Source organism: Macaca fascicularis, chromosome 5 (genome assembly GCF_037993035.2).
Source record: "Macaca fascicularis isolate 582-1 chromosome 5, T2T-MFA8v1.1".
Taxonomy (NCBI): domain Eukaryota; kingdom Metazoa; phylum Chordata; class Mammalia; order Primates; family Cercopithecidae; genus Macaca; species Macaca fascicularis.
In genome coordinates, this window is record NC_088379.1 from 194,507,403 (window position 1) to 194,531,342 (window position 23,940).

Below are 23,940 nucleotides of genomic sequence, written 5' to 3' on the forward strand. Positions count from 1 at the left end.
CATACACATACACACACACACACACACATACACAAAGACACAGACACATGCACACACACACAGACACACAGACACATGCACACAGACACAGACACACACACACAAACATACACAGACACAGACACACAGAGACACACACAACACACACATACACACGTATACACACAGACACACACATATACACACACATATACACACAGAGACATATACACACACACACGAGCACATGTACATGCTTGAACACATGTATTTTGTATTCAAACTGAAAACAAAACACAGATAGGAAATCCTGAAGTCAGCCAATGAAACACATTTCTGTTGGGAGCCAGCTTTCCACAGCTTTCTCCTGTTTCTGAACATCTTATGAAGTGTGTCACTGATGGCTCGTTGTCATTTGTTTGTTGTCTCTTGTCTTCTACCAGCTTCTATGAAACTACGGCAGGTAAATGTTTAGCTTAAAAGTAGGATAAAAGCTCAGACCCTTTATAGTTCTTACAAATTGTATAACAAGGAGCACAGAAAAATTACAGTAGATCTCACGTCAGAAATCACACCATACGGAAGGCAACGGGGTGATATCTTGAAAGTGCTGAAAGAAAAAACACTCAACTCAGTATTTTATTCCCTGAGAGAAAATGAAGGAGAAATAAAGACTTTCTCAGACAAATAAAAACGGAGAGAAATCATTGCCAACAGACCTACATATAAGAAATGTTAAATGGAGTTCTCTGGGAGGAAGAAATATGATACCAGACAGCAACTTGGATTTATACAAAGCAATGAACAGTGTTAGAAACAGAATAAATGAATATTGGATCCCTAGGACGTCAATACGCGTCCCAACCATCCCCAAGTTTGGTCACTTGGAGGATCAGTCCTACCAGCAGGCTGGGGAACCAAGGCAGTGCACTAACAGTACTGAGGCCACCTGCATCCTACGGTTTTAAATGCCTTGACAATAAATAGCACAGAGAACACTCAGAGTTGAAGTAATTCAAATGTGGACATGCTTCTGAGGGCATCAATTCTTGGGTCTACGGCTGCTGCAAAAGGTGTCCAGACTCTACCTAGAGACGGGAGCAACGTTCCTTTGGCTGAAATGAACGGAATAAGAGAAACATGGAAAAGAAAAGTCTATGAAGGGGACAATTTATTTAGGGAAACTTCAACACTCCATAGAAACAAGAAATCACAATGGGAGGTGTTTTGCTTTGTTAGTTTGTAAAGGTGGCAGCAAGCTTAGGGTTTTTTTCTGTTCACTTGGACCACGGACCATCTGGACTATGCCGGCGTCTGGGAAGGATGATGGGACAACACGCCATTACCAGTGTTCAGCAGTATCCAGCTCTCTTCTTTCTGGGCAGATGGGAGACTCTGCTTCCCAGACGCTTGAAGTTAGGCAGAGCCACATAACAACTTCCGGCCCAGGAAACGGGAGCCGAAGCAGTGTGTGTCACTCTCAGGCCAAACCACGAAAAGCCTCTAACAGCACCTAAGCTTCTCATTCTCTTTGTCAAAGAACCGGGTCTGGTGTGGAGCTGGTAGAGCAGCAGGCGAAAGCTGTATGAATTGCTGGATCATTGCACGGAGGACAGCGGCCCTGGGGAGCTGCCTGGACCCACAGAGGATTCTATACATTTTTTTCACGTTTAGCCACTGGGGGCAAAAAATACCACATGAAATTAACAATTTTCAAAACTGTTCTTTTACCTAAAGCTCTTTTCATATCTTCAGAATATTTTCATAGACACAACAGAAAAGAAAATTAGGAAGCAAGAATAAAAAAAACTTCAAGAGGGAAAATTTTTTTAAATTTTCATTCAGTTTTTTTTTTTTACTTTTAATACATCAGCAAACGTAAGGCTACCTTTGGTTCTGATGCAACTGGCATTGATCATGTTCGTGAATATAGCTATGATACCAGGGCCAAACTGTTGTTTTCCTGTCTCAGAACAACGTGATACTGAAAAGCAAAGTCCCTCGTGTGATGAAAATGTCTCCAGTTTGCAATCAGTTGAAAATGCAGTGGGCTCACAGCCAGAAAACATTCTTGTGCTGGATCTTTTTTTCAGCACCCTAAATTAACCAGCTGGAATTCCCTTTTAAGTGCCAACCTACTCGGTTTTTCAAAATGCAGAATTCTTCTTTTAATGGGAGATCTGTCTCTCATCGTAAAGATGGAACCGTGCATTCTTGATGTCTCTCAAAAGCAGGTTTTTTTTATACAGTAAGCTCAGAGGAGGGTAAAGACAGATGCCAGAGCACTGATTTGAGACAGGGATGGAGCCGCTGTGCACAGACTCAACTAGAGCACCAGCTATCGCGGAGTGAGACCCTCAGCACACTATCCAGGCCTGCCTCGTGCAGAATAGGTCAAGAGAAAAGAGGCTGTTGTAAATAAATATCTAAATTAATTAAATCTATTGATGAGAACGAGCTCCATGATCTAGGAGCAGAAGAATTGATGCAATATTTCAAAACTGAAGCTGGGCATATTCTTCCAGTGTTTCTCAAATTATTGTTTGGGAAACTATAACACACTGCTCAAAGATCATCTTTGATGTCCAAAATCAAAACGCAAGACAGTGAGGCCTATAAAACTCTCACTGTATAAAGATTAACTGATGCAAGAGAGGTTGCCTATTTATTAATTCAAAACACATTACTCGCATGTCTGTTAGACGCCAGGTCATGGGCTCACCTACCTCATTATGCAGTGCATGGTATCTCGAGATGCCAATACTTTGTCCTCCCTGAATGTTTTCTTCTCCCCAGTGTAGCAGAGTGGAGCATGGGTGTGGAGTCAGCCCTCTACGGCATGTTCTAATACTGTACCCTCTCCAGCTACTTCACCTGAACATTACTTCATCTCTTCCTGCTTCAATTTCCTCATCTATAAAATAAAAATCATATCAGTGAGGGTTAAAGACTTAAGACATATAAAGCATTTAGAAAAGTGTCTGTAACATCACAGAGCTCAGTGCTACTCATTATGATTTGCTATTATTATTCTCAGCCCTGATTCAAACTCATAGCTCTTTCTTGTCTTGGGGGAAGTGTATGACAGAGGAGAAAGTGGAAGTGTTTAGTAAAGGTAAGGGGATCGTGCACACCAGTGGAAGGCTCTGAGAACACAGCTTGCCAGTGGCTCTAAACCCTCGAAGCCGCCTCCTGCCACAGCCCTGTCCTTGACCGGGAAGGGAACTCTTGCTAAATACTTCATAGGCCCTGGGTTTCCTCAACCTGCCCTCAGGGGTCTTCCCTCAGTGGCACAGCTTGTTATTCACACTGTCTCTTCCCCAGGCAACCAGAACCAGGGCTCGGTCCTGCTTTTCCTTGGATCAGGCCACCAGGTGCTTGACTCAGCCTTAGACAGCCTCAGCTGTTTCTTGTGCAGGTCTTTGACCTGTCCCATAAAGTCCACATCTTTGCATAAAGTCATTCTCTGTAATCCTACACTCATTTCCCTTCCCCTTACAGGACACGTCCTCACCTGTTAGGAGTAAGCTAGAGCTGGCCTGCACTGGCTATGTTGACTATGCTAATGCCTTCCAAACTCTGCTCAGTAATGAGATGTTGATAGCTTAAAACTGGTCACGGAGGGAGTATTTACACCTCAGAAATGCAACAGATGTACATTAGAACTTTTTTACTCAGCTACCTAGAGGCATAGAGTTCCCCATCCTCACTCTCTCTGGAGGCCTTGGTGCAGACCAGAATCCTGGGCCTTTTGCTTAGTTGGAAAAAAAAGGTGGATAATATTCTCCTAAAACGGTCTCCTATGTAATTCCAATTTCTTCTCCACACTGTTGCCAATGTTTTCTCTATAAAGCACAAACTCCAATATGCAAAGTTTAAACTTTAACATGACATTCACAGTCCTTCTAATCTGGCCCTAACCTTTCTTTTCCCTGCTTGTATCTTAACACATGTTTATGCATTCTCTTCTAGATCCCAGTGACCACTTGCTATTCCCCAAAGATTACCTGCGCTTTCAGGCCTCCGTGCCTTTGCCTATCCATGGGGTGCCCAGCCTTTTGGCCTTCTTAGGCTACATTGGAAGGAGGAGGATTGTCTTGGGCCACACATAAAATGTGCTAACACTAATGATAGCAGATAAGCTAAAAGAAAAAGAAATCACACACAGAAAAAGCTCATAAGATTTTAATAAAGTTTATGAATTTGTGTTGGGCCACATTCAGAGCCATCCTGGGCCTCGTGTGGCTTGTGGGCTACGGGCGAGAACAGCTTGGCCGATGCTGTTTCCTTGTCCTAGAATGTGCCCTGTTTGAAACTGACCTCTGAGGCCATCCTCCCGCCTGTGGAGAGCGGCCCTCTCACATCCCTTCCTCTTCCCTCCAGTAGAACATTAGCAGCCCCTACGTTTAGATGGTTGTGCTCATGTTTCCTCTTCCCTGCTGTTTTCTGCTCCCAAATGGGCATCTGTGTCTTACCTTTATATCTGCTAGACTAAGATAGACCTCAGCAAAATATCCATGCTCAAAACATTTGTGACTAAATGAATGAAGGTCCAGATAAAGCCACTGAAAGAAAACCTTGGAAACAAAAATTCTTCTTCCTCTTCCCTTCCTGAACAATTCATTCCAAAGGCCACTGAGTGGATTTGGGCAGGAAAGACAACTATGCCACAATGAGCAGACGGGGACAGAGTGAGGTGGCCCCAGCGCAGTTCAGAGCCTGGGTGGGAAAGGAGGGCAGCCAAGCGGGGCCAGGCCGGGAAGATGCCGGTGTCAGAGCAGATGGGGACAGAGTGAGGTGGCCCCCAGCACACTGCAGAGCCTGGGCGGGAAAGGAGGGCAGCCAAGCAGGGCCAGGCCGGGAAGATGCCGGTGTCAGAGCCCAAGCAGGGTAGGAAGGGCCCCCACACAGAACTGTGACAAAAGACACCAAGCCACCTGAAAGAGGCTCTCGCTAGCAAAAGCTAGAAAACAAAATCACCATCAAATACATGATGGTAACAGGATATAATTTATTGAATAAAATAGAAAACACAAATCCTCAAGATGTAAATAAATACATGAATCAATTGGAGTTTGATGAGAAACCTCATGTTTTTATAGTCTCAACATACTTCCCACCAATATGTGCTAATTGCAAAGGAAAATAAATAACTTTAATGAATAACTTTAACTTTAGTGTATTATATACTAGATAATGTTTGTGCAATAGTTATGAACACAAAGTACTATTATTATGGCGGCACTAAATACTCCATCTACCAGTGAAGTAGACTGGTAGATATTAATCGAGTGATCCAACTACACATTATCAGTAATGGGACAAATCAACGTTGGGCACCTCCTTTTATGATGCAGTGAGAGAAGAAAGCAAAGTGTTTGTTTTTCATGGTATTTCTGCCATGTTTTTGTGGTATTTCTACCAGCAATGCATATCTTGTATATAATAAGGAGGAAACATCAAACAAATCCAAATTATTGGGCCTTCCAGAGGCATTGGCCTGTCGTCTTCAAAGGTGTCAAGATAATGAAGGTCAAGGAGAAAATGAGGAACTTTCCAGAGTGAAGAAAACAAGAAGGCCGCAGCACTCCCTTGACTTGTGGGGATTATGTGGGGATTTGAGATGAGATTCGAGTGGGGACACAGAGCCAGACCACACCAACATCTCAGGGCAACAGGGGATTCTGAACTTGACACGTTTGCTATGAAGAATAATATTGTTAGGACAATTAGCAAACTTGAATTGTCTCTGCAAATTAAATAGTAGAAACATATCAATATTAATTATCTGATTTTGATGATTATATTGAGCACATGTAGGAATATTCTTGTTTATAGGAAATACAGCAGAGAATAGTCAGAGGCAATGGGGTATTCGATCAGTAATTTGTTCTCAAAAGGATGAGGAAAAATCATTCTTTGCCTTGTGCTTATAACTTTTAGAATAAAAACTATAAACATCGTGTTAATGTATAAATTATTTCTAGTAACTGATAATCAGCCTTTTCTGGAGAACCAACTACACTGATTCTCTGTGTAAACTATTTTTACTAAGTATTAGAAAGAAGACCTTTTGATTTTCTTTCTTTTCCTCTTGGCATATTTGGTGCATGTTTTTAATTGTAAAAAGTTAAATATTCATTTACTTCATAAATATTGTATTTTTTTAAACTTCTGAGTATGAGTATTGAATTTTTATGCTAAGAAAAATAATTGTGTTTTGGTTTGGTTTCAGCGCTATTTTTTTAAAAAATACTAGTAGTAGTAGCAAAAATTAATTTATTTGACAATCTCTTTTCCTAGATCCACATTTGGTTTTCATATGTTTGTGAATGGATAAAAGTAGTTTGGTCACTGTTGCCTCAGGGTGTTTTCAAACCGAAATGGAATATATCAAAGCAGTCAACCACACATACCCCCGTGCCCTCAGAGGAGGCACATGGAGCTAAGTGATGACCCTACACCGTGCAAGTACAAACCTGCTTCTCAGCTCCTTTGTCCAGCCCGTCATCTTCCTGGGAAGCAACATGAATACTTGGTTTTCAGTTGCCCTCTTTTCCTTGATTCCGAGATTATATGTCTTCGTATTTTAACAATTCTGAAATAAAGAGTAATTTTTAAATCTACGTTCAAAGAAATGTGATTGCCTGTACATGTATGAGCATAGCTAAATATGTTGGAATAGATGACAAAATTTTTAGAGCAAGGGGAGGTGAACCCATGAAGAACCATAACACAGGCTCAAAAATACTATCTATCAACAGCATCAAGCAATTGACCTCTTAGAGAGCCATTAGTCAAACAAGGAAGACATAAAACAACAAGAGTAGACACAGGCTTTTCCAACGTGCATCCAAGGCATAGCAGCCAGTCACTGTCCTGGTGCTGAGGAGGCCTGAGCAGGAACATGGGTTGTAAGATGCAGACGTCACTGCAATATTGCCATCACGGCAGATACTGGAAAATGGTTCAGGAAAAACCTTAGACTTAGAACATGACAAAGGTTTAGACTCAAACTTCGGAACATAACATAAATTGGTGTAAGTAAACATATGCTCTGGTCAGCATTAAAATTTGTCTACATTTCATGCATTTTTAATGCATAAAAGCTGTATATCTTAAAAATGAGCGTGTCATAGAATGTTTTAAAAAACACAAATTCCATGGAGTTTTCACTGACACAATGACTAAAATGGCAAATCATTCTTCATTTTCAAAAGCTAATGATAACATGAACAAGGATGGAGAAATACGGGATTTGAATCCCTAATTCCTTAATGTCTTGAATTAGAGTCTTAAATCTCCATAAGGAAAGGGTAGCTGACGAGTTTTCTCAAGGCAATGAGCCGGGGAAAACATGGCGCTGTGCAAATAGCGTGATGTCATATCAGATGGCTTCATTCTTCAGTTTACAACTTCTCTTTCACTTCCTCATTGTTCTCTTCCATGTGTGCCAGTGGAAGACTAGGTAGGGTTACAAGATCTAACAATGTTCTTGACATAGAGTCGGCCCTCAATAAATATTTTCTGAGGGCCGACTAAATAACTGCTAAATAAATATTTGTTTATTCACACTGACTATTTGAACAAACCAATTGATCGAGTAGAATTAGTTCAGCCACACAGAAAACAGTGTTACTATCCCCTCTGCCCTCCACGGCTTCTAGCATGGATGATGTTCTGGGCCCCATTTTCATTCTGTTTATGTGACCTTGAAGGGTCTTACTGTGGGCTGCTGAAGTGCTGTGAAAAAAAAACACATCTTACAGATCCTATTCAACTACAAAAGAAACTTGTCAGTTAGAGAATTTTATCCTTAAAATGCCAAAACACCTGTCTGTTTTGAAAGCTAACCTATAAACCTTTTCCTTTGTAGATTATATTTCATTATGCTGTTTTGATTAGAACTCTGTTTTATTACACCCTAGGGTGTCAGCATGAAGAGTGAGGCTGAAATAAAATTCTGATTCATGGACTAATGAAAGTCTCAATACTTCACTTGCAACATGACCTTTATCTTCACTCTGGAGCTCTCACTCAAAGAGCTAAAAGGTCATGCTGGGCTCAGACATCCTATATTGTCTCTTTCTTCCACAGTCTAGATGCCAACATTTGTAATTGTGCAGCAGACGGATATCAAAGAAATACAAATTAGATACAAATGGGGTCATCTTTGGCCTCTCCAACTTGGCCAATTCTTTTTTCATCAACAGCAAAGGTGCCCCGTTTCAGCATACACTTCGCATTTGCCAGTTACTGGCTTCTTGGGTTTCAAGTGTCCTCTTTGACAAGGGGGGACAAGCAATTGAATCCAACAAGAAAGGTTTTGGCCCTTATTTTCTCCTGCTGATGAAATTTGCACAAATATTAAAATAAATCTTTTGGCTGTGTGGACACAGTACACAAACGCAGACTTTTTTTCTGAAGGGCTGTATCTGGTCAAAATCCACAGGGTTGTTTTAACCTAGTCCTGGATTAGAGAAACCCTAAAACTCATATAGGACTCTTAAGAGTTTACTTAAATCATGCTGCTCTAAAGACACATGCACACGTATGTTTATTGCAGCACTATTCACAATAGCAAAGACTTGGAATCAACCCAAATGTCCATCAGTGACAGACTGGATTAAGAAAATGTGGCACATATACACCATGGAATACTATGCAGCCATAAAAAAGGATGAGTTTGTGTCCTTTGTAGGGACATGGATGCAGCTGGAAACCATCATTCTGAGCAAACTATCACAAGAACAGAAAACCAAACACTGTATGTTCTCACTCATAGGTGGGAACTGAACAATGAGATCACTTGGACTCGGGAAGGGGAACATCACACACCGGGGCCTATCATGGGGAGGGGGGAGGGGGGAGGGATTGCATTGGGAATTATACCTGATGTAAATGACGAGTTGAGGGGTGCTGATGAGTTGATGGGTGCAGCACAGCAACATGGCACAAGCATACATATGTAACAAACCTGCACGTTATGCACATGTACCCTAGAACTTAAAGTATAATAATAATAATAATAATAATAAATAAATTTTAAAAAAAAGAGTTTACTTCACAGTATCATGTAAAATCAGTATGCATTAAGTCAGAAACAATGGGCCAGGTAAGGTATTATATTAAATTAAGTGGTAAAAACAGCACAGAATGTGGAATTCGAAGTTCTGTTCTTGATTTTCAAGCACTACCCATCAGTTAAAATTAATTAGATGTGTGACTTTTTCAGAAATTTGACCTCTTCATCCTTAAAACTGAGAATATGTATTTATAACTAATAATACCAAGAAAAGTATAATGACTATATTTACTTCACAGGATTATTTAGAAATTCAAAGAAGATAATGCTTGTGCAATAATTTATGACCACAAAGTACTATTATTCTGGCAGCACTAACTCACAAACAAGAAGCCATCACATTTGGTGACCCTACAAAAGCACTGTACCTTCCAATAATTCTAGATGCCTGGGAACGTGGCCCGATTTCCCTATCCATGCTGCAGGATCATACGGCAATATCCAAGAAGATATTCTCTTCAGTAGCAAATTCATCATGGTCAGAGGTAAAGGCACAGTTAGACGCTAACATAGTCGTGTGTTAACACCATAGTTAGCTTGCTTGAAACTGACCTATGTCCAGTGCCAATATTTCCTAGGTTCTTTTAGGATTATCCCTAGTTGATTGCAAATTTGAGAATATGGAATGAAGATAATATGTACCATTCACAACTTATGGGAAATATAAACCCACAATATGGTACATTTGTTGTGAAGTCAGTCTGGATCCCATTCAAGGACTCAGAGGTGGGTAAGCCCACACAGGCCTATTCTACATAAGTGAAAACCAGCTTTAAGGGGCACCTGGTGAAGTGAGGAAGGCCTAGGTCTTGGGAGTGTTTAAACAGAAATAACCCTTAGTAAGAAATGTTACAGGAGGGGCTTAATCTTTTGGTAGGAGATAGGGCCACCTTTGAGGGTTTCGAGTCAGTCTCTGTGACTCAGTGACATTGCTTGTTTGATCAGTTTATGTAACTAGACACTACAACTAATGAAGTAAATAACACATATAAATTTAACTGAAAATGTTTCCAAGATTCAGATGTCAAATTTTGTACTGTATAACTTCCCTTAGGCTACTTCTGTTGACATTTCTATAATCTGAAGACAGTATCTGCCTAAATCTTCCCCAAAAACAATAATTTTAAAGTTTGATATCCAAAGTTGAAAAAGACATAGCAATTATTCCCACGCGCACTTAATATTGGAGGGAAATTAGGAGGCTTGAAAAATGCTCATCCCTTTTTGGCTTGGTACCTCTGGTAATTCGTCTAGGAACTTATTCTAGAAATGGTCAAAAACATACACAAAGTTTATATGTAACGATACTCAATTGGGAGTTATTTATGCTGGTTAAAACGTTTTGTTTTGTTTTGTTTTGTTTTGAGATGGAGTTTCACTCTTGTTGCCCAGACTGGAGAGCAATGGCACCATCTTGATTCACTGCAACCTCTGCTTCCACCTCCCGGGTTCAGGCGATTCTCCCACCTCAGCCTCCTGAGCAGCTGGGATTACAGGCGCCCACCACCACACCCAGCTAATTTTTGTATTTTTAGTAGACCTGGGGTTTCACCATGTTGGCCAGGCTGGTCTCAAACTCCTGACCTCAGGTGATCCACCCGCCTCAGCCTCCTGAAGTGCTGGGATTACAGGCATGAGCAACTGCACCTGGCCTAAAATTTTAAAATAACCTCAATGACCAAAAATAAGGGATTAGTTAAGTTATGCACATTTATATAATGAAATAATCTACAGCCATTAAAAATCCTGTTTTATAAAACTTTATTAACAAAAGTAAATGCTCATGATATAATAAATTTTAAGAATATGTCTAAAAGCAATGTATACTATGTGATCTCATTTTTCTTTTATATTATATTTGTATAAAAAATGACATTTCCTCTACTTTTTCTTTGTGTACACACACACATACACACACACACACACACACAGGCTAGAGAAAATATGCCAAAATATTAGTAGCAATTGCTATCTCTGAATGATAGAATTAGGCATGATTGTTCTTTTATTCCTCGTGTTTTCCAGAATTTTCCAATTTTCTATGATGAACAAATACTTTTCTAATAGGGAAAATCATAAGTGTTATTGCCCTTTTAAAGCTCTTCGAGTAAGTTCTTCTGAATTCCATGGCTACCGTTTAATTCAATAAACACATTCTGAGGATTAAGTTGGGCCAGTGCTTTATCATTACTATCAAAATAAGAGAGACTGATGGAGATGAAAAACTTCATATGATACACTTTGATGTGCTACATAATGTAATATTTAAATATAATTATATTATTAAACATAATACTTATAATAATTAAATATATAGTTATTGCTGAGTTGCTCTCTTTTAGTTACTTATTTATTTATTTATTTATTTTTTGAGACAGGGTCTCACTCTGTTGCCCAGGCTGGAGTGCAGCGGCACAATCACGGCTCACTGCAGCCTCAATCTCCAGGGTTCAAGTGATCCTCCTTCCTCAGCCTCCCAAGTAGCTGGGACTGCAGCCATGAGCCACCACACCTGGCTAATTTTGGTACATTTTGTAGAGATAGGGTTTTGCCATGGTGCCCAGGCTAGTCCTGATTTCCTGGGCTCAAGTGATCCACCTGCCTTGGTGTCCCAAAGTGCTGGAATTACAGGCATGAGCCATGACACCGAGGGGCTCTGTTTAATTTATATTCACAATTTAAAGATTTATACTATATGACATGTAATAAGATACTTGTATTGTTTCCCATCATATTCTATTCTTTGGTACATAATCAACACTCAATATTTCTTAAGGAAAGAACAAAGGAAGGGAAAGAATAATGATACAATGTGTTCCTTATAAAAATGAGTATAGTTCCCTACTATGCTATTTCTATGAAAAACTTAAATTTGACATCACTATTTTAGCATTTGTCCTATTTTTGCAGAATATAACCTACAGAACAAGACAGAAAAAAAAATGGTGATTTTCCAAAGGCCACCAGTGAAGCAGTGATGGAAGTTTGTAGATATCACCCCAAACACACTTCAGCTCCAGGAGGAGCCTCAACAAATCCTGTGTTCAGTTTGGAGACAGAGACTTTCTTCGCCATCCTGACTTGCTCAGTGCGTCCTTGGGAAAAGGCAAGGATGCGGCTGAGCTGCTGGTCCTGAGGTCCCTCGTCTGCCTGGCCACTGCACTCCTCCCGCTGCCTCATTTGTCTCTGTGGACCTGTCAGACTGCTGCCTCTGCTGATTGTTACACAAGACCAGCAGTGGTTCTGGAGAGAAAAACTACCAAATTACACCGATTTAGCACATAAGTGTGGAAAACAAAAAATTCAGAGCAGAGTTTGGTTTAGGCAGCCTTTTGTTAAACAAATACAGTCAAATCTGTTTTGGATGATTATCCACAGAGTTGGACGCCATGGGAAAGTCAATCCTTTCATAAAAAACGTGACTCAAAAGCTCATTAACTATTTTGGAAAAGAAAGACTCAGTAAACTCATAAACTTTATTGAAAAAAATAACATATTAGGTTTTTTAAATTTAATAATATAATGTCCCTAAAGTTCCATGATATTTCTGAAAAAATTGCCTTGTATGTAGTCACACTGTTGGGGCTCAAGCTAAAAGCCATCAGCCAACCTCCATGGAAATCAAACACTGGTTTGAGTGGTGGCTTGGGAGAAATACACACCAACAATCAACATGTCCTGTCTCAGTATGATGTACCTGAGCGTCCTGTCTCAGTATGATGTACCTGAGTGACCTGAATCTTTAAGAGGCAAGATACAACTTAGTATGTGGTTCATGTTTTTAAGGAGAACGGATGGTTGCTCTCCAAGGCTGATAACAGTTAACGGGCTGAAGATAACACAGAAAATAGGAAAAGCTGCCCTTCTCCTAAATGTTCCATTAAAAGTGAAAAACTTCGCTGCTGTATGCAATTGGTTTTGAAATCTCCATGCCTGGAAGTCAGAAATGTTAGAAGTTAATATACCGTTCGGGGACCAAGTGGACTTCTGATGTTCAGAGAGGATGTTTTCAAGGTGAATCCAAAGCCTATAAACAAACAAAAAATGCTCTATCAGCTACATCAGAAACCTCATCCATATGAATTCTTCATTGCTTAAAATGACAGACTGAAAGCAAAGCCACATGTTGCTTACTTCATGGTCTGTTGTGGCAGCTTTTAAATCCCTGCCTTCCTGGGAAGTGACCTCATAAGAAAATCTTATAAGACTGTCATGTGGGGAAATCCTCATAACATTTGGGTTAATGTGCTTACACTGCAGGAGAGGTCACCAGGAACATCCAATCGTCAGAGAGTCCTGAGGGCTTGTGATGTTAGCTGGGTCACGGAAGGATCTCTCTCAACACACATCTGGGGTGTTTTGTGGCATATTCTATAGCAGGCCATGTGGCTTAATAGTTAAAATGTAGGGTTGAAAGTTACGAGGGTTGGGGGATCATATAGCCGCTGAGCTATTGCCTGACGCGCTGACCCTACACAGCTCATGAGCTCGTGGTACTTCAGTCAGCTCAGCTGTAAAACTGGGCACAAAGGCCAGACTTTACCAAAACCAGATGTTGGACTCCAGCTCTGTTCTTCAACTAGTATCTTTTTTTTAATGTGGCTGTCAAGTCTCTGTGTGTGTGTGTGTGTGTGTGTGTGTGTGTGTGTGTAGCAATATATATAGAAAAGCAAAGGCAAACTGGAGCCTACTCTCCCAGTAAGACTGGGAGGGATGAGTAAGTTCCCAGAATGCTGGCCCTGACCCATTCCACATCCTGGCCTCTCCCACCCGGCCAGGCTCACGTCTGTCACAGAAGTTGCAGCAGCTTGTGCACATTAAGAGCCTACTGTTTGGAGCAAGTTAATTATAACTAGAATCGTTTTTAGGTATCCCTAAGAGAGGCCCTTAATGGGAACTCCCAGCACAGAGATCCACACGGACCCTCCCCAGCCCAAGGAACCACAACTCCCAGCACAGAGATCCACATGGACCCTCCCCAGCCCAAGGAACCACAACTCCCAGCACAGAGATCCACATGGACCCTCCCCAGGCCGAGGAGCCACAACTCCCAGCACAGAGATCCACACGGACCCTTCCCAGCCCGAGGAGCCACAGCTCCCAGCACAGACATCCACACTGACCCTGCCCAGCCCGCTGCTTTTCTAAGTGTGGGCCCCTACCACAGAAACAGTTGGTGGCCATCAGCTTCCTCCTGCTGAGTACGGTAGAAACTTTTTAGCTGACTTTCTCTGAAGCCATCTCCCCCATTTAGCCAAGCTCCCACTTCCTCTGCAAAGCATGCTGAATAATGCTGCTTCTGGATCCCAAGCACCCTAGGACACCTGCTCCCTTCTCCCCTCTCAGGTGCTGTTTGGGTACCACGAGTCAGTCCACTGTACCATGTACCTGCGTCAGTTTACCAAGCCCATTTATGCCAGTTGCCATTGTAATCATCCAAAGTAAAGAACTATTACTGAAACAGGAGTGAGAGTGCACAAATAAATTTATTGTTTCCTATTCATTAAAAAACTGAAGTGATTATTTTGAAATAGCTCAGTAAAGTGAGTTCCTATTAAAAATAGTTTTAAAATTACATAAAACTCCATACTGTTTCTGTCTTCCAGATGCTCTGCAAGTATCATTAAATTCTCACTCCATTTGAAAGAAACAGATAATGCATGAGAGCGGTGCTTTCTGGAAGGAAGACAATTAGGATTACAATCAGCCAACCCACCGTGACAGAAAAGGCCTTGGATCCCCGTGAAAAGTTAGCAACTCTATTGTATGTTTCTAAAGAGCTAGAAGAGAGGACTTGAGATGTTCCAAACACATAGAAATGATAAACATTCAAGGTGGTGGATGCTCTAAACACCCAGACTTGACCATTGCACATTCCATGCATGTAGCAAAATGTCCCAGGTGCCCCATAAATATGTACAAACTTTCTATATTAATTAAAAAGCAAAGCAATATCTGTGTACACTTTTAAAGTTCAAATAAAAAATGTGTATAATAGGTATTTATATGCATAAATATATATGCCTGTATTTACACATATATATACATACACACACTAGCACCTACATTTTACATATCACATGACTGTTGATTAATCAACAAATAATCCAAATCTTGTCAATCAAGATAACTTTTGCACTATTTTATTATTTTCCTAATTAGTATTCTCCAATTACTAGTGAAGAAGCAAGTCTGTGGTTTCTGACTTTCCTTTCATTCAAGTGTCTCTAACTGTCATCGGCCCACGCAGATTTCACTTGGGCTGGGAACTGAGGTTTTCAGCCCTCACTGGAGCCAGATGGCAGGGAGACTGTTGGTGAGGCTCTGAGCCAGGCAGAAGGCGGCCCTGCTACGGGGCACAGCTTTGTTTAATACAACAGCTCCCCTGTGCCCAACACTCATACTGCCCCAGGAAGTCATGCCAAAGTCCAATCCTGCCAACATTCATGATGCAGAGAAAGAAGCCATAGCCTAATCCAACTGGACCAAGCATCCGTAATCTCTCCTTCACTGACTAAAGCAAGTCAAGGGCCAACTGTAACATTCAAAACTGGACAGTCGACAGTCCTGTCAGCTGGAGCAGCATATTTTAATAGAAAATATAGTTGATTCCAAACTCCAAGAGCTACCCAGCTGTACTCTCAACCAGAAATATAAATAATCAAAGGGATCATGGATTTTATTAATCTTTTTAAAAACTACTGACTCTTGGCTGATGGTGGGTAAGGACTCATTTTCTCAGTAGTGGCAAAAAATGACAATATTTTTATAGTAAAAAACTTAGCCTGAGATGTTAGGGGAAAAAAAAGATTGTCTCCCCGTTCTAGTGATCTGTAGGATCCCAGATCTAGTGATCCTGTAGGAACGTCTAAGACAGTAAAACATGAACAGTTAATAGTCACTCATCATGAGAGGTCCCAAAAGGAAGAAATACTATGGGCAACAGCAAAAAGAGATGCTCTTGTGGGGTGACACTACACTGTCCAAGGACTTTTGCCACTGCTTTGTGGAGAATTGTTGTGAAAATGCAGAATTAAGTAGCTGCAGGGATTCTCTCATCAGACACTATTAGGCCAGCTCCCAAGTGACATTTGTGTACAGCGCAGAATTCGGAACTAAGGGGAAAAAACACTTATTTGAAAAAACATTGACATTTACAGGTAGTTACATTCCATTTAGCAGCTTGTTGAGCCTTTGATCATCTATGAGTTGCCTGAAGCAGTTTGCTGCTGTATGGAAAACTCTAGACCCAGAGAACCAAAGATACTGTAACATGAGCCAGAATGACATTATCACTGAGAACGCAGGAACATATTGTGAGAGGAGTCGGTCTGCCTGAGAAACTCAAGATTCTCCTCGGAAACGCCTTGTTTTTCTTTAGACGTAGTCACTGACTCTTTCTAGCTTGTCTCAAGGTGAGACTTTATCCCAGGTATTTCTTGTGAAGTAAGATTGTTTCAACAGAACCTGAAACATTTTTCCATCACACACTGCCTCACAGTATGTGATGATAAAGCGGACTTCAGTCCTGTTATTTACATGGAAGAACTGGGCTTGGCAAATTTGGTGTGTTCTGTATGAAACCAAGTACACCTTTTAAACTGCCTAAGAGTTTGATCTATTACAAATATAACAGGACAAACTCTTTTGACCCATGGTTAAACAAAACTCTCCAAGACTGGAATGTAAAAGGACACTGCGTAAATTCTATGGTGAGTTTGAGACCTCTGGGTATCAAGTCTTGGCAAAGTCAGGTCTCCTTCTCACTGTCTCCCAGGCGGAGATTCAAGAATGAACATGGTGGCCGGGTGTGGTGGTTCACACCTGTAATCCCAGCACTTTGGGAGGCCGAGGCGGGTGGATCACCTGAGGTCAGCAGTTCAAGACCAGCCTGGTCAGTATGGTGAAACCCCATCTCTACTAAAAATAAAAAAATTCGCTGAGTGTGGTGGGGCATGCCTGTAATCCCAGCTACTCGGGAGGCTGAGTCAGGAGAACTGCTTGGACCAGGGAGGTGGAGGTCGCAGTGAACCAAGATTGCGCCTTTGCACTCCAGCCTGGGCAACAAGAGTGAAACTCTGTCTCAAAAAACAAGGAATGATCATGTCGAGGTGACACTTTCTAGCATGGACCTCCCATTATGGTAAGTTATTCAATCCACCTTAGCAACTCATTTTATCCCAGGAACAAGGGACTGAATTCTATGTGGGTAACATGTACAACTAAAAACCCCTGTGGTCACTGGGTAATAACGCAGCCTTATGTTCTGCACAGTCTAGCCATATATAGTCGGGACACGTGATCACCTTCTCAGCCTTGTTTTTTTTTCTCTCCAGCCAATGGACTTCAGACTGTCCGAGAGTCTCCACCTAAGACTGAACACAAATCGCCTGCAGAGTTTCGTGTACATATAGATGCAGTAGGTCTAGGATGGAGACCAGATCTCCTGTGTTAAAGAACCTTCCAGGCAGTTTGGACACCAGTGGGGTGTAAACCACACTGTTGAACCACAGAGAGGGGATGACTTTGAAGTCTGAAGGACCATCTCAGTTCTAAAGCATCTAGCACCAGAGTCCGTCCCTCGCAAACTGAGAAACTAGACTTCGGGCTCAGGAAACATCTCCCTGGGTCAGAGTAAACCAAGTTAAGGTGGCAAACTTCCCCCCAAGTGCTTGTTATTGTCAGCAGCATCAATAGGAATACGGTATTTTTTCAGCAGCCCTGTTGCATTCCCAGAGGCAGATTGCAAAGGTCACGTGGCTGTGTCATTTAAATTTCAGAAATACAAGAGACTTGGAGCCATTTATATTAGAGTTGGTTTTGTCAAAACAATTTATGGTACATCTCACACCCTGCATGTTTTATAAAATCCTTTCTATAGGAACGGAGATTATTGTGGACCGACCTGCCACAGCACTGCCTACTACCGGTGACTGCATTCTGTGATATATTAAGTTATCCTGGTTGGAATTCTACTGCTGATTGCCTGGTGCTACATCCAGTAACAAATCACATGTATGTTATAGGACATCCAGACTGATGTGCGCTCAGAAGGCACCTGCATGAAGTTTTTCAAAAGAACAGTCATAAGTTTTACTAGATGTGACAAACCTTGTAAAAGTTAAATAATGTCACGCTTTATAAGCATTTCATTTAATACCACTGAACACATGGAGGGCATTGAGGATAATATTTAATTTTTTCCATATGTGGATTTAATACCATATAGAAGTTCCAGTCCCAGATTGCTAATTTTCCACCATGTGGTAGCCATTTAGTTGTATTTTTTAAAACACTTACCAAATTACAGAGTCGAGTTTCAGAGGCAGCAGCTACGAGGAGGTTTAGGGTACATGGCAACCCTTTGGCTTAGCCCTGGGTCTCAAGAGGAGGCAGCAAATCGTGACAGTATTTTTATGGCAGCACTCACTACTTTTCATAAGAATGAATGTGAGTTTGCAAAGCCACATGCTAATGCACTTCTAAGAATAGATTTGATTAGTGGGACTCCTTCCAATTCTGACCCGTTTTAGCCACCTACTGGAATACAGACCAGCACGGAAGATTCAGCTTTTTCAGATGTGTCTGTGAATTATAAGGCTTTCAAAAAATTTTTTACTCTGGAAAAGTGAGCTGGACCCAGAGTTTTAATTGCTCATTCTTCAAAGTGAGACTTCAGATATGTCATTTAGCCTCTTTAGTGCTTGTGTATATTTGTATCTTTAATTGCGACAATAATATTTCCCTTCATTTTCATAGCAAAGCAAAGAATAGGCTTAGACAGTCAGGTTAGAGGAACAACACTTCCCAATACCAGCCACAGTTTATCTTCTATGACCATAAACAGGGAATTGAATCTTCTAGACAAGAAAGATTTATTCATTTTCTGTCTTATTCTAAAGTAGCTTTGAGTAGCTGACTCAGCCTCCTGAAGACATTCTTAGAAAGAGACAAAACCCTGCTGGCACGGTGTTTGCGTCAGCAGGTGAAGGCACACGTCGTTCACACCCAGCACCACCATCTAATGTGATAAATGCACAAGAAGGTGCTGTGAAACCTTAACAATCCGTCCAAATGTTAGTAATTATTATTAACCCTGTGAGACTGACCAGATACCCGGAACCACTAGTCAGAGCCTCCATCTGGATTCGATGGTCAGAAATAAGGACACTACGCTGTATACCTATTTGATGATTCATGTCTATCTGGCCCAGGATAAAAAATACCCTTTCAAAATCATCAACTCCTTGGGAGATATGTTTTATCTCCGTGAACCAATTCCAGTTAATTCTCCCAGGCTCAAATAGTTTAGGACCGAGTCTATTTCACACAAAACTGAATACTCCAGACAGCTCACCTAGGAAAACTGAAAAATGCATACGTGGGACTCTCCACGGAGCCTTGTCACACAGCGTGGGCAAGGAGCATGACTGTCTGACTTGCAGGTTTGCAAAACCAGCCGGAGCAGCCATCAGAGTTCCACAGTGGGAGACTGTCCCGTGAGAGACTGCCTGCCAGAATTCTGGAAGGGTCTCTCGGCCAAAGAGTATTTAATGGAATCAAAAGTCATATACACTTTTACTCAGGCAAAGAAAAAGTGGCATCTCGTTTTCTATGATGGATTGACTCTCCCAGCCAGCCTCACGGGGCTGACTCCCGGGGGGACTTGGAGTGAAACCCTTTCAGCTTTGCATTTAATGGCGTCTCATTCTCCTACTGTTCAAACAGTCTCGTAGCAACCGGCTGTGTCTCTTGGGGTAAATATTCCAACTTTCAGGTACCCACAGCAGTGGCCCAGGCAACAGGCATATGCGATGCAAGGAAGAGGCTTTGGGTCTGCTTGGGTCCTTTGTCTTCGCTAATTTCTGTTATAGAGCCACCAGCTGGCCATGTTTCCTGGTGCCTGGTAGATCCTGCTAAGGTGTGCCTGGTGAGGCTGTCTTTATTTTCAGGGACAGTGCCTTGTGAGGATGTGGGCCCTTTCCCCGCCACCCCACCCCAAATCTCTTCCATGGCCACGTCTGTCTCCTGGAGGGCTGTTTGTCTATGACCTTTGCAGCAGGGTCACACCCATTGACCATGGTGGCCCCTGCAAGAAGGGCCTCAGCTCCCAGCAGAGCTGGTGACTGTGGACCTGCCCTGTGTCCTCGGGGCCCCAGCAGGCTAACCAGGCTCCCTCTGCCCTGCCATAGCACGTTCCCTCTGTGATCGCAGCTCCTTCCCACCAAAGTTCAAAACAGTGAACAGGAGAACAGGCCTCCTGCCATGGGCTGTCCCCTCAGCCTCGACTCCTCTGTGAGATTTCAGCTGGGAACAGAAGCCACGATGCTCATTCGCTCGTCTACCTGCCTCTCTCTCCCTCACCTGCTGTGATGCCTGGCAGCGTCTACCTGCCTCTGTCTCCCTTACCTGCTGCGATGCCCTGGCCGCGTCTACCTGCCTGTCTTCCCCTCACCGGGCTGCGATGCCTGCCCATGACGGAAGGGCTCTCCACCTCCTCTGCAGCAGGGAAAGTACTTCCCTAAGGTCGGACTGTGGCTCCCTCCATCCCATGGCTCACAATACAACTCTGTGATCCAGGCTGATCACAGATATGCTAAGAAAGTGAAGGAAACTTAGAAAACTCATTCCCACCCCTCTAGCCCCTCGCTTTTCGGCTTGAGGTAGACTCCAAAGCAGGGGCATGTCACACAGACTCAGGAGGCAGCTGGAAGGTGCTCCTGTAGGCCTAATACGGGATAATTTGAACACCAAAATAATTAAGGACAGTAACCAATTATAGACCTTTTATAAGATCTTGTTAATGAGTCCAAGCCAATAATCAATAGGTAACAAATCAGTGCAGGGAAGAGAGGGATCTTGCTTATAGTGCTACGTGTTGATTGGGAAATGTGGAGAAACAACCATCATTTTGCAGCCACCGTGGTAAACATCAGTTCAGGCACCAACAGATGCCACATCTAGGGGTAAATTCTCATATGATTTGCATCGTCTCTCAGAGATTACAGCGATTCAAGTTACCATCAAGACTGAGGGACAGATGGACATCGCATGCCCCTAGAGAAAAACACACATCACTTCTGACCCGGAAAAAGGAACCTGAACCTAACCACGCAGAGCTGTCAGACAAACTCAAAATGACAAACCGTCTCTCTTTCTAAAACGGACTGTATTCTTGAGAATATCCACGTCATAAAAGGCAAAAATAGGCTCTGAAATGTTCCAGGAGGCTAGAAAAATGCACGACAATCTCTTCCTAGACTGGACCATGTACTGGAGGAAGAGAAAAGCCTGGGAAGGACATTACGGGGTCAGCTGACAAAAACGGAACGCCGATGGCAGTTGGATAGAATCACTGTAGCAACATCAACTGTTCTAAAGAGGATATCCTTATTCTTCAAAAATACACACTGAAGTTTTAGGGCCATGACGAATGCAATTTACTCTGAAATGGTACAGGACAAAAATACCAAGAAAAAGATTAAAACACCCATAAAACGTACATACAATTAGAGAGGGCAAAAGTAAAAAGAGAGAGAGAAAAAAAGCAAATAAGAGAGAAAAAGGAAATTAATGCTAAAAGTAGATTAATCTGGGTAATCAGGTGTCCTATGTACTATTCTTATTTTAGTAATTTTTCTGTAAATGTGACACTATTTCCAAATCAAAGTTGTTGTTGTTGTTTTTAATTTCTCTTTCCCTTTCATGTATTGTATAATTTGGTGGTTTTATTACAACCTGCAATTTCTGAAAATATTAGACTGGTCTATGAATAAATAAAATAAATTTTATGATGCTTTCAAATAATCTTTAACAAGAAAAAAAATAAAGGTAAGCAGCAAATTAAACATTTGAAAAATAAACTACAGATTTACATATAAAAGCATGATCACTGATTTGATCAGGAAAAAAGCTAATTAAAACTATGAAAAATGCAAAATTTTTGTCAGTTTAAAAATAAAAAGGAACATTTTCTTTAGCTAAAATTATGCAGAGAGTGAGATTATAAAACATATTTTCACATCATATTTTTTCAAAATCATGTGTTTTCAATTCACAGATATTTCTAGACTGTCAAAATAGAATAAAATGTATTTCTACAGGGAATCAAGTTGTTAGTGTAAACACAATACACGATTTTTTTAGTCAGTGGGAATTATTGTTTTCTGTGGATTAATAGGCAAGTTATAATAAACTCCTCTTTTCGATTCTATGAAGTTTTAAAGTTTTGTTTCAGAAACTTAAAACTTTTTTTCAGAATTTTGGTGAACCTTTTATTTTCTCTCTTCAGATGCCTGGTATCTTTATGTATTTTCAAAAGAGAAAGATGTGGTGAATTTCATGTTTAAATAAAGAAAATATCTTACTATTCTAAATCTTGTGTTCTAGCAGGGATAAAAACTTTAAAGAAATGCAATGAAATTCTTTCAACAGAATTTCCAGGTCCAAAAGGTAGGTGGTGATTATTTTGGGGAGATATTTCTTGCAACCTGAAATTGCACCAGGTAAAGCCCACTCCCAGTTTCTTAAGAGCTATCATGTGGTTATTGCCTGTAAGACAGCTGACAATAAACTGGCTTAAAAGAAAAAAGCTAAAATAAAGTATGTCAAAAAGCTAAAACATAACATAAACACGTAAAAAGTAAAAGTAACACAAAGCACAAGTTTGTAAGTAACTTTTAGACAAAGCCTGCATTTCTTGCCATGTGGAATAGAACATGACCCATGGTAGTTCCTGCTTAAATGAAGATCAAGGTTCCTTCAGATCTATGTGAGGAAATCTCACCCACTGTCTCTTCCACAAGCAACATCGTTTCCTGCGGAACTGAGGATGCCTCGACCTGAGCAACAACTTCTACCTTCCAACCTTCCCCGTCTGAACCTCCCTGGGGCCCTGTCTCCCTGAGCTGTCAGCAGCACAGCACACCCCCAATCACCCACTGAAAACGCAAAAATCACTTGTAAAGAAAAACAGGAAGGTGCAAGCTCACTGTGGGCTGGTAAACTTGAGATACACAGAATCCTTATCTGGTGGCGTAACTTGTGACCTGATTCACGTGAACTCCAAAAGCCACGCCCAGTCTACAAGGGCCTTCAGGGAATGAGAAAAGCTTCTCTTCCGCAGAAGCAATCCTGCGGCACCTTCTCCAGTTCTGTGGGTTCTGCTCCATGCGATAGCATCTGGGGCTGTGGTTGTCTGGGGTTCAACTGGGCTGAAATACGCAAAACGGTTCACTCATGTGATTGTTATTGGTGCTGGCTATCAGCTGTGAGCTTATCCAGGGCATCTAAGGGAGCATTTCCACCCCCTTCTACATGGCCTCTCCCTGCGTCTTGGACTTCCTACAGTATGGAGACAGGCTCCCAAGACTAGGGATCTCAAGGGCAAGCATTCTAAGAGAAATGAAGCAGCTGTCACTTAAGGCTTGGGCTTAGGAGTTCCAAATGACATCCCTGTCACGTTCTATCCTAAAGCAGTCACAAGGCCTGCTGGGATTCTAGTGATGGGAAATCTGCTCTGGCTTTTGACAGAAAGGGCAGGAAGCACATGCAGAGAGAGAGGTGGAATGTTGTGGACCGTCTCAGGAGACCAGCCACCACACTGCGTGTAATGTAATGGGGAGCCGAGCAAGAAGACACCAGGCAGACGAGAACAGAGGTAGCCTTTATTGGGCTTGCGGGCGAGGTTCACCGGTCCTCTAGGAGGAGGGCCGAGGAAGTTGCACTCGGGGCAGGTATCGGGGGCCTTTTATAGGGCGAGGTAGGCGGGGTTTGTAGGTTTCAGTTTCTGAGGAATGACGTGTCCAGGAGCTTGCGCAGAGCGGGGGTGTTTTGGCCGGCGCGGGCTTTTTTCACAGGCTGAGAGTCTTAGCAGG

At 41.8% G+C, this 23,940-nt stretch overlaps 1 long non-coding RNA gene across 1 annotated transcript; it reads right to left on the reverse strand.

Annotated features, from left to right (window-relative positions):
• Positions 1 to 1,209: 1,209 nt before the first annotated feature.
• On the reverse strand, positions 1,210 to 6,578 carry LOC102124616 (uncharacterized). The gene is made up of 3 exons (XR_001491186.3): positions 6,459 to 6,578; positions 2,706 to 2,893; positions 1,210 to 1,656 (listed from the first exon to the last, which is right to left on the reverse strand). It is a non-coding gene; the product is annotated as an uncharacterized lncRNA (long non-coding RNA).
• Between the last annotated feature and the right edge of the window lie 17,362 nt (positions 6,579 to 23,940).